The 11,140-nt window shown below is 45.6% G+C and overlaps 1 protein-coding gene across 2 annotated transcripts in view; it reads left to right on the top strand.

The window, feature by feature from the left end:
* The first annotated feature begins 1,850 nt into the window (after window positions 1–1,850).
* ASPHD2 (aspartate beta-hydroxylase domain containing 2) overlaps window positions 1,851–11,140 on the top strand; it is a 44,716-nt gene continuing 35,426 nt past the window's right edge. The window contains exon 1 of one of the 2 annotated variants that reach the window (XM_069964104.1): window positions 1,851–2,169. The gene's annotated coding sequence lies outside the window, so the exon portion shown is untranslated. Of the gene's footprint in view, window positions 2,306–11,140 lie in introns of both variants that reach the window. The other variant, XM_069964103.1, reaches the window with a different exon arrangement.

The following is an 11,140-nucleotide window of genomic DNA, read 5'->3' as shown; positions in this document are numbered from 1 at the left end:
CGTTCGTGTCCGTTTTTCATAGGGTTTTTTTTTTCAGCTCCTCCTCTTCCTCCCCAGAAGAACTTCCTGTCTTCTCTCCCCTTCTGCCCATGCTCCAACTAGAAAAGGGAATGGGACAGAAACTTGAACAACGGACGCAAACGGATTAAACTTCTGTTTCAATCAGTCACCATTGACTATGATTATAAAAAAAAACAGATTGCATCGATCCGTTTAAGTTCCGTTTTTGAAAACGGAAAAAAAAAAATACTGCAAACACAATTTTTTCGTCCGTTCAGAAAAACGGAACTTGAACGGAGAGCATGCCAACGGAGCACTATTTAGTAAAACGGAGCACAATAAAATATCATTGGGGATTATAACGGATCCGACAATTTCCATTTTGATTTCTCTAAAACGGAAAAGGAAGACGAAATGATGCCGGAAGGACAAAATCTAACGTGAACATAGCCTTAGCCAGCACTGTTGCTCTTACTCACACCTCCTATCAAACTCAGCCAGCACTGCCACTCTTAGAGTACGTGCACACTAGGTAATTATGACGGAAACTCTGTTGCGGAACTCTTAGCTTGCGCCTGCTCGCGTACTGCGGCAGGCGCACGCGTCTCCGCCCATGTCATAGACTCCATTCTATGCACGGGTGGATTCTTTCATCCGTCCAAAGAATGATCAAGTTAATTCTTTGGACGGAGGTCGGAATCCGCCCGTGCGTAGAATGGTGTCAAGCAAGTGGGCACAAGCTGAGAATTCCACGACGGAGTTTCCGTCAGAATTACTCAGTGTGCACATACCCTCACACACGCACACCTCCTCTCAAACTCAGGCAGCACTGCCGCTCTTACACACACCTCCTCTCAAACTCAGCCAGCACTGCCGCTCTTACACACACCTCCTCTCACACTCAGCCAGCACTGCCGCTCTTACGCACACCTCCTCTCACACTCAGCCAGCACTGCCGCTCTTACACACACCTCCTCTCACACTCAGCCAGCACTGCCGCTCTTACACACACCTCCTCTCACACTCAGGTAGCACTGCCGCTCTTACACACACCTCCTCTCACACTCAGCCAGCACTGCCGCTCTTACGCACACCTCCTCTCACACTTTGCCAGTACTGCCGCTCTTACACACACCTCCTCTCACACTCAGCCAGCACTGCCGCTGTTACGCACACCTCCTCTCACACTCAGCCAGCACAGCCGCTCTTACGCACACCTCCTCTCACACTCAGCCAGCACTGCCGCTGTTACGCACACCTCCTCTCACACTCAGCCAGCACAGCCGCTCTTACGCACACCTCCTCTCACACTCAGCCAGCACAGCCGCTCTTACGCACACCTCCTCTCACACTCAGCCAGCACAGCCGCTCTTACGCACACCTCCTCACACTCAGCCAGTACTGCCGCTGTTACGCACACCTCCTCTCACACTCAGCCAGCACTGCCGCTCTTACGCACACCTCCTCTCACACTCAGCCAGCACTGCCGCTCTTACACACACCTCCTCTCACACTCAGCCAGCACAGCCGCTCTTACGCACACCTCCTCTCACACTCAGCCAGCACAGCCGCTCTTACGCACACCTCCTCTCACACTCAGCCAGCACAGCCGCTCTTACGCACACCTCCTCACACTCAGCCAGTACTGCCGCTGTTACGCACACCTCCTCTCACACTCAGCCAGCACTGCCGCTCTTACGCACACCTCCTCTCACACTCAGCCAGCACTGCCGCTCTTACGCACACCTCCTCTCACACTCAGCCAGCACTGCCGCTCTTACGCACACCTCCTCTCACACTCAGCCAGCACTGCCGCTCTTACGCACACCTCCTCACACTCAGCCAGCACAGCCGCTCTTACACACACCTCCTCACACTCAGCCAGCACAGCCGCTCTTACACACACCTCCTCACACTCAGCCAGCACTGCCGCTCTTACACACACCTCCCCTCACACACACAGCCGGCACTGCCGCCAATACGCCTGCCCCTCCACACGCACATACACCACCTACACGCCACAGTACAACAGAGCGGGCGAGAGGCCCCTCCCCAGCACGTGACCGATCACATGACCGTGACGTCAGCCCAGGTCCTAGAGCCCACCACTAGGATCTAGCTTCGAGGCTGGATTTAAAGGCTCCGTGTGAGCCGGAGATAATGCAGCAGGTTGGTTAGGGGGATTTTTTACTGCAATGTACGTACGTATTTAAATGAGTGTATAGAAAAAAAACGAATGACAGGGTGAGACATGAGCAGAGTGAGAAGATCTTCCCAGCATCATCCCACAGCATTCTGATAGAAGGTATAGTAACTGCAGCCTTCTAATGCATCCACTGCATGATCTGTCAATGCTGTCACCATAGAGTGCTGCTGCTGCTGGGGAGCCCTCAGCCTCTGGATTGCATGATGGGCCTTTGTTGACAGGCAGCAGAAGGTGACTGGGCTCCTTATTGATTTGCCATTGGTGCTTTATGCTGCTGAGACCCCAGCACTGCTGCATAGGGCTCTTTAAACTGCAACCTAGTGTGAATAATCCCCCAGCAGTAATCTGCACCGGCAGAAGGGAGCAGGTTATGTAAAAGCACTGCAGATTATGGCATGCCAGCCCAGTTCGGTCAGGGCACCCATGGCTCTGTCTTTTCCCATGCATTAGTAATTTCTAAGGGTGGGTGATTAAGTGCAATATGTATGCTAAACAGGTAGAGCTATCTGCAGCAGTCCCTCAGCCGTAAGCTGTTTGCAGAGGGTTCGGCCGTACTGTCCGGTCCTTGTCTATCACTTATCACATTTATTGGGGCCCCTTGGGTTTTCCATCCCCCCCACTACCGTGATCTATGCCTAGCACCAGGCAGCTCTCATAGACGCCCATACCAACACAATTTATGGTTGTTCTCAAGTCACCGGCGTTTGCTGTGGATTTGCAATTGAAGAATTTAATGGGGCTGCACCATAGGCCCTTTCTTTTTCTTTCTTTTTTTTTTTTAAATAGGCTTGAAATGGAGAGGTAACAAAAAAAATATGTATTGATTGTTAGAATAACTTTTCATTTGTGTTGTGATGTTATATTAGTCATAGGAATGTTATTGTTAACCTGTAGAAAAACAACATAAAACTTGAAAATGATAGGGATTGGCTCAGGCTGTTGTCATGGGAACAGTAAGCCACTCGTAGGCCATCTCTTAGAGCGTTCAGGATTTGTATTTCTGTTGGATTCATTGCGCTAATTTCGGATAAACGCAGTATTATTGTCGTTCACCGGGCCGAAACTGTGATTCGTCAAGGCGGAGGCTGTGTTGATTGATTGTCATTGAGGATATGAGTGTTGATATTGACTATAAGGAGGCTGGGGGCTTTTTGACATATACCAATTTATGTTGTTTTTATATATATATATATATATATATATATATATATATATATATATATATATACCTCCCAGCAACCAATCACAACAATTTAAAATCTCAACGAGTTCTGGTGAAATGAAACATGAGTTGTGATTGGTTACTGTGGGGAAAGTTTGAGGTCAGGCAGCTTGATAAATCTAAGCCAATACCTTCTATATCCTGGCTATGAAAGCCAACTTAGTAAAAATATTATGGCATGGCCCTCCAAAAGGTCATGTTTTGAGGCTATCCCATATAAAGAACACCTGTGATAATACCTGATGCACTGAGTATAATAATATCACCTGTGAAATACTAAGGAAACCCTCAAAACATGACCTGTTGGTGGGCCATGAGGACCAGAGTAGAGGACCCTAACTAAGGCTACATTCAGACGTCTGCAAATTTGGAACTGGAATTGGGGAATGAATCCATTACGTTCCTTCCCCTTCCGTAAGGTCTACAAATTTGCGGCCGTCTGAATGAAACCTTAGTGTCATTCTTTTCATTGTTGTTCTCAGTAGATTGTATAACTTTTCAGAATGTAATACAAGTAATACAAGAGATATATCTGTTTCCGAGATGGTCTTCAGGCCTTGTTCCAACATTCTGTGATTATGGTCCATGCATGGAAGATGTGCTGTGAACCGGAATCATGGAACTCCCAACATTATGATTCATTTTGGTGCCAGGAGCTCTGACTGACTTTAAATCTTCGCTCTACTGTACTGACAAAGCCATGCGGCTGTGTTAGTATAGTAGCGCAAAGATTTGAACTCATTTAGAGCTCCCGGCAAAATAATGAATCGTGATGCCAGGAACTCCTGCACCAAAAAAGCATTGTAAATGCTAAATAAATGCCATTTGTGACCACAACCAAAGAATGCATCAATTTTTTAACTGTTTATTATACCACCTATTGGTTGGTTTACCGTATGTCAATATCTGTGCCTCTATCCATTAGGTCATACCCCTGTGTCTCCAAGCCACTTCCCTTATTGATTGAGGCACAGAAACTGTCTAATAAATGGCATTCTAGGCACTGTGGAAGCTTTTGGGTTTTTTTTGGTGCAATTTGAGCTGAATTCTGAATAAGTACATTTGCTCCATAATTTCTGCAAGGTTTTAGGATTACTCTAAATGTATTATTTCTCAGATCTTCGGATACTAGATTAATGTTTTGTTTGGTTCAATTAAGTCCTGATTTGGAGATGGATTTAGATCTTGTTTACACAGTGGGTGTTGATGCATTATTTAATGCCATCTCAGGAATAGAGCTAAAAAGAGCCCGACCCCCTGTTAGATCCCCCTATACTCACGTGATCCCGCCGGGTCCTGCTTCCTGAGCCGGTCGGGTCACAGAGATTTCAGCGCCCGAAGCCTGGCGCGTGTGCGCTGAGAGATGAGTCCGATGCCCATAGAGAATGACAGAGAGTCGGACTCCCCATTCATTCTCTATGGGCATCTGACTCTGCCGTCACCCCCCCCCCCCCCCTAGCCGGGGTGAAGGCCGCCCGACCCCCCCGCTAGTGCCCCCGGATACTGTGACGCAGATATCCTTGTCGGAAGCCCGGCGCGCGCCAGCCCCGGCTTGCCAAGTTTCACGTCTGGAGACGGTCCTGGGACAGAGATATCCTTGTCGGAAGCCCGGCACGTGCGCCGGGCTTCCGACAAGGATATCTCTGTCCTTTGACCGGCTCCAGGAGCGGGACTTGGCGAGATGGGGTAAGTATCTGGGGCTCTAGCGGGGGGTCAGGCGGCCTTCACCTCGGCATGGGGGGTAAAGCTCCAAGGCTGGTCTTCTCAGTGCCAGAATGCCAAGAACCAATGGCTGCTGATTGTTTGACTCTCAGCTATTTCTTCCGACCCCTTCTTTCTCAATACACATGCATGTTTCATGTGGTGGTGTCTATGAAGCATTAGCATCACATAACTGGGAGCATAATGGTGGCTTGACTTGCTAGCCCATAGGTCTCCAAACTGTTGCAAAACTACAATTCCCATCATGCCCGGACAGCTAAAGCTTTGGATTTGGCTGTCCAGGCATGATGGGAAATGTAGTATTGCAACAGCTGGAGGGCCACAGTTTGGAGATCAATGTAATCTAGCCTTTATGCTTAAATAATAATTATAATAATAATTTTTATTTATATAGCGCCAACAGATTCCGCAGCACTTTACAATTCTGGGGGTACATACATAGACAAAAAATAGACATTACAGAGATATACATATAATTATCCATGCAGTGAGGTCCCTGCTCACATGCATGAGCTTACATACTATCAGGAGGGGGTTTGAGACAAAATGGCAGAGGGGCAAAGTGCATCCAGAAAGTGATATACTAAAGGAGCGGTCAGAGAGATAGGAGGAAAACCAGGGAAGAGCAGAGTCCTTGAGGCGATAGAGCGGAGCATGGAGAGGAGGAGCTGGTGGTCTACAGTGTGAAAAGCTGCAGATAGATCCAGGAAAATGAGCAGAGAATGGTTACCCTAAGATTTGGCGGTTAGGAGATCGTTAGAGACTTTAGTAATGGCAGTTTCGGTAGAGTGGTGAGGACGGAAACCAGACTGAAGGGGGTCAAGAAGAGAGTTTTCAGAGAGGTAGCGGGTTAGGCGGGAATAGACCAGATGTTCCAAGAGTTTAGAGATAAAAGGAAGATTAGAGACAGGTCGATAGTTGGCTGCACAGGAGGGGTCTAGAGAGGGTTTTTTCAGTAACGGAGTGATGACTGAGTGTTTAAAAGTCGAGGGGGAAGATGCCAGAGGAGAGGGAGAGGTTGAAGATTTTAGTAGGGTAAGTAGTGACAACAGGAGAGAGAGACTGGACAAAGTGTGAGGGAATAGGGTCACTAGGGCAGGTGGTGGGGCGAGAGGAGGAGACTCTGGAAACTTCCTCCTCTGTCACTGGCTCAAAGGCTGAGAGGGATGAGGAGGAACAGTAAGAGGGAATAGGATTAATATTTCCTGGGGACTGGGAGATGATCTCCTGACTGATGGTATCTATTTTGTCCTTGAAGTAGTTTGCTAGGTCTTCAGCACAGAGGTTAGTTATGGGTGTCTGAAGTTTGGAAGGAGTAGTAGTGCAGTAGTAGTGCAGTGGCTGACATACCAAAATACACAAGCAGATACAAATGGCAGAGTCTGTTAGGATGGAAGGAGTAGTAGTGCAGTGACTGACATACCAAAATACACAAGCAGATACAAATGGCAGAGTCTGTTAGGATGGAAGGAGTAGTAGTGCAGTGGCTGACATACCTGTGGACAAAAGAGGACAAGATGAGATCCCAGCTGTAAAAATGAAGTCTATTGCAGAGTATGAATTCTGGTCTAATTCTAAAGTGGTCACTTATGAGGTCACTTGCGATGGAGCGAACGATGGAGTATTCAAAAGACCAGTGTGCCCACTCTTATAGTTCTATGGCTATGAATAACTGCTTTATTCTTCTACCATCTTTTAAACATGCAATATTGTTGTACCATACACATACAGTTTTTTCTTTGGTCAACCACAATCTCTCCTGATCCCGGCATATACGTGAACGCTTTTCCAAGTGTTCATGTGTTCTGAATAGACAGAGGAGGTAAGCCGCTGATTATGTGTAGCAAATCCAATCCATCTCTTCCCAGACATCATCTGTCAGAAGGCCCACAAATACATTAGATGGGCGGACGTCTAAACTTTATAGGGTTCTTTAGTACCAATCAGACAGATGAGGACAGGACCCTACAAAAGCCAACATAAAACACTGTAAATATATAGCATCCCATTACTTGTGATTACTTGATGTAATCTCTCTTGCTGTTCCCATAAGCTTCAAAGGTCATACAGTAGTCGGGAAGGGCAAGCAGGGAATGTAGATGTATTATGAATCTGTCAATATATTGTATGTTTGTACCCATAGATCACAGATGTCAGAGGTGTTGGGTTTATTACAGGGTAACAAGCTGATGGTGGAAGTAATTGAAGAGCTCATGACTACACAGTAACAACGCTTCACCGCATTGCTGACTCCCTCACATTGTGACCTCTACCAAACTGTGTATTAATTGATATGAAGTCAGAGCGGTAGCATACTGCACAGATGACTGATCCCGTATATGTTACAACCTCCTGTGGTGGAGGGCAATGTCATTACTAAGGAAGGGAGCGGATGGCTGCTCCAGCATGGTTATGGTTTAGTTCAGAGGGATTGTGTTTAGTAAAAAAAAATAATAATAATAATTATAATGTCATTGATTTCACTGTTAATCCTTTGAAGCGATTTCTGGAGTCCAATTGAATTGGCCACAATTTTATTTTCTGTTGGATCCTAGAAGATTCATAATTGGAGGCACACAGAGGAACAGTAAAAGCTAGACATGAGCCAAAGTACAGGTTCGCACAAATACGAACAATCGTCGTTTTGAATCCTGCTGCCTGGATAAGGTAGATGCAGTCCGAGGACCTCCATAGCTGGAGCCTCGTTTTCCAGGCAGTCCTCGGGCGGCATCCACCTTCTCCAGGCTACAGGATAGAAATGCTGATAGTTTGGGTTTGGGACTTGAACTTTCGGCAAGTTTGCTCATCTCTAGTAAGAGCCCTATGTACCAATTGCTCTATTATTGAGCCCTTAATGGGGCATTTCAGCCGTTAACTTTAGCTCCATGCTTGTCTCTGTGCTTTGTAGAAAGAGAGAGAGGTGCCAGGAACAGAGGAGGTCTGCTGCATGTTCAGGCATTAATAAACCCAAAGCATAGGAAATGAGTTGATGATTATGGGGGGTCCAACTGCTGCTCCATTCCACTGAATACTGTTCTTGAGATTAAGAACCTAGTATTGGGAAGCCTTCATAATCATATACTTTCCCCACTATAATGACCTTATAGCTTATGTTTTACTTAAAGGGAATCCGTCAGCTCCCGGGCACTAGCTAAGGTGCTGACAGTGTGCTGTAGCTGGCAGTTCCCCAGTAAGCATGGTGCCTTTTTGGTAATTTTCCGTGCAGTGGATTATGTACAATCTTATGTCTCCTGCTGTCACAGAGCTGTTGTTCGTGCCACATTTGTCATCCATCCTCCTCCCTCTTCGTGAATAATCAATGCTGCCCGGCCTCCTGCTCGCTCAGCTGTCAGATTGCAGATCAGTCCTCTGTAGGCAGGTTATCTCTGAAAGAATCTCTCCTCCCTAATGTGTTGGAGCTGTGGTCTAGGGGTAACTCACCTGTCTAGAGACCTGCCAGTAGTTCGTTCTCTGGTTTGAATCCCCTGATGGAAATTAAATAGATGTCTTTTTTTTCTCATTATTGTATCATTTTTAAGGCTATGTTCACACACAGTATTTTTGGTCAGTATTTTGCAACCACAACCAGGAGTGGATTGAGAACACAGAAAGGCTATGTTCTCACACTGTTGATATTGAGCAGATGGCCGTCATTTAATGGCAAATATCGGACGTTGTTTTAAAAAAACTGTAATTATTTGCCATTAAATGACAGCCATACACTCAATTTCAACAGTGTGTGAACATAGCCTTTCAGTGTTTTTAATCCACTTCTGGTTTTGGTTGCAAAATACTTACCAAAATACTGAGCAAAAATACTGTGTGTGAACATCGTCTTAAAAATGATACAATAATGAGGAAAAAAAAGACATCTATTTAACTCCCATCAGGAGATTCAAACCAGAGAATGAACTGCTGTCAGGTCTCTAGACAGGTGAGTTACCCCTAGACCACAGCTTCAGCACATTACAGAGGAAAGATTCTTTCAGACATAACCTTCCTACAGAGGACTGATCTGCCATCTAACAGCTGAGCGAGCAGGAGGCCGGGCAGCATTGATTATGAATAAAGAGGGAGGAGGATGCATGACTAAAGAGGGAGGAGGATGCATGTCAAGTGTGGCACGAACAACAGCTCTGTGACAGTAAGAGACATAAGATTGTACATAATCTGCTGCACAGAAAATTACCAAAAAGGCACCATGCTTACTGGGGGCTGCCAGCTACTGCACACTGTTAACACCTTAGGTAGTGCCCAGGAGCTGACGGATTCCCTTTAAGCAATTCGAAATCTGTTGGCGCTGTAAAAATAAATATTATCAAAGCAATTTTCTGGGCCCGGCCATTGGCTTGTCAGTTTGCCGCCTTTGAACTCCGTAGCACTCCTATCCAGGTTTCTGGAAAAGCTGGATCCAGTTCAGCTTTGCTAGTACCTTAAATTTGCTTATTGCTAATTTTGACCATCAAGAAGCAAAAGAAACCTATTGGAGAAGAACTAACCCAAGTGTGAAATAGATCCAATTGTGAACACCCCCCCCCCCCCCCCCCTACATTTTGGTCCTCAGTATGGTACTACATACAAATGGTTGCCATTCTGTCCCTCCAATGCACAGTGGTGCCTTGTATTCTGAGCATAATTCGTTCTGAGACTTTGCTTGTAATCCAAATCCACTCTTAAACCAAAGCAAAAATTTCCCATAAGAAATAATTGAAATGTAGACAATTGGTTCCACGCTCCGAAAATAATTTTTTTTTTTTTTTATTCTGAATAACATGTAGTACAGATGAAACAATGAGAAACAGCTGAATATGTCATATTATAAGTTACTGTGCAGTATAGCAATCAGCATGTGGAGTATAATGTATAGTAAGGGCAAACACTTTGTAGATACAGAATGGAACTGCAGATGCCCATAATGCAGTAATGTAGTATAACAGGCTAGAATAAAGAGGCAGAACTTTGTGGTCACTTGACAGCAATGGGGGAAAGGGGGTGTTCAGCTTGTACCAATCAGGAAGTGAGAATCACAGAGCTGTGCAGGAGGACAGTGACGGAAACTTTTCTATAGAGTGTAAGTGCAGGCAGATTATAGCAGGAATGGAGGATGGGTAAACACAATGACTGTCAGAGACTGCAGGGAGCATGAAGGAATGAGCAGGGCAGATAAAGGCACATAAATACAGCGCTCTTTGTCCAGGGATAGAGTTATGAAGAGATTACCTCCACAGTCCTGTCCCCTGATACAAGCCCCAGCCTGAAGTGGATCTGCTATGATTTGGAAGGTGAGGGAGACTTCCTGGGTCAGAGTACAGTGCCGCTATGCAGACCAGCTCTTAAACCAAAGCAATGCTGTTAATCCAAGTTACAATTTTGAAAAACTCAGTATATATGTACTGGACTCTAATATCCTAGAAGTCACCTTTTATTTAATTCAGGAACTAGAGGAAGCTACAGATGAGCGCACCTCCAACATGCTCATCTTTAGGTTGTATCCATGTTTTCTTGGACTCCCTAGGGCTGCATCCACCGGTATTCAAATGCCAAACGATTGGATTTGAGCATGCTTGGGTTGCGCTCATCTGTAGGAAACTTAATTAGGTTCTTCACAGATTTTTACACAGTCCTTGAACCACACTTTAGAGTTGGGACTGGGAGAATGACTGGCTAGAAGAACACAGGCCCTGCTCTCTTGTAATCATTAATATTTTAACTTTATTATTTTCTTTATTTTTATTTTTTTTAATTATTTTTTAGATTACATATATATACTCTCTACTGATGTATGTGTAATGTATATTCGGGATGCCCGTGCCTTCTTGTTTCATCTATTTGCCACTTCTCGGTGTGCCTCTCTTTAGCTCCATGCCTGTCTTTGTGCTTTGTAGAAAGAGAAAACATGGATGACGGTGCCAGGAACAGAGGAGGTCTGCTGCATGTTCAGGCATTAAATATTTGTAGTCCCAGCAGCTGGTCCTGAGTGGGTGTATTAC

Source organism: Dendropsophus ebraccatus, chromosome 3, assembly GCF_027789765.1.
Source record: "Dendropsophus ebraccatus isolate aDenEbr1 chromosome 3, aDenEbr1.pat, whole genome shotgun sequence".
NCBI classification, from domain to species: Eukaryota; Metazoa; Chordata; class Amphibia; order Anura; family Hylidae; genus Dendropsophus; species Dendropsophus ebraccatus.
This window is presented reverse-complemented; position numbering and strand designations above follow the sequence as displayed.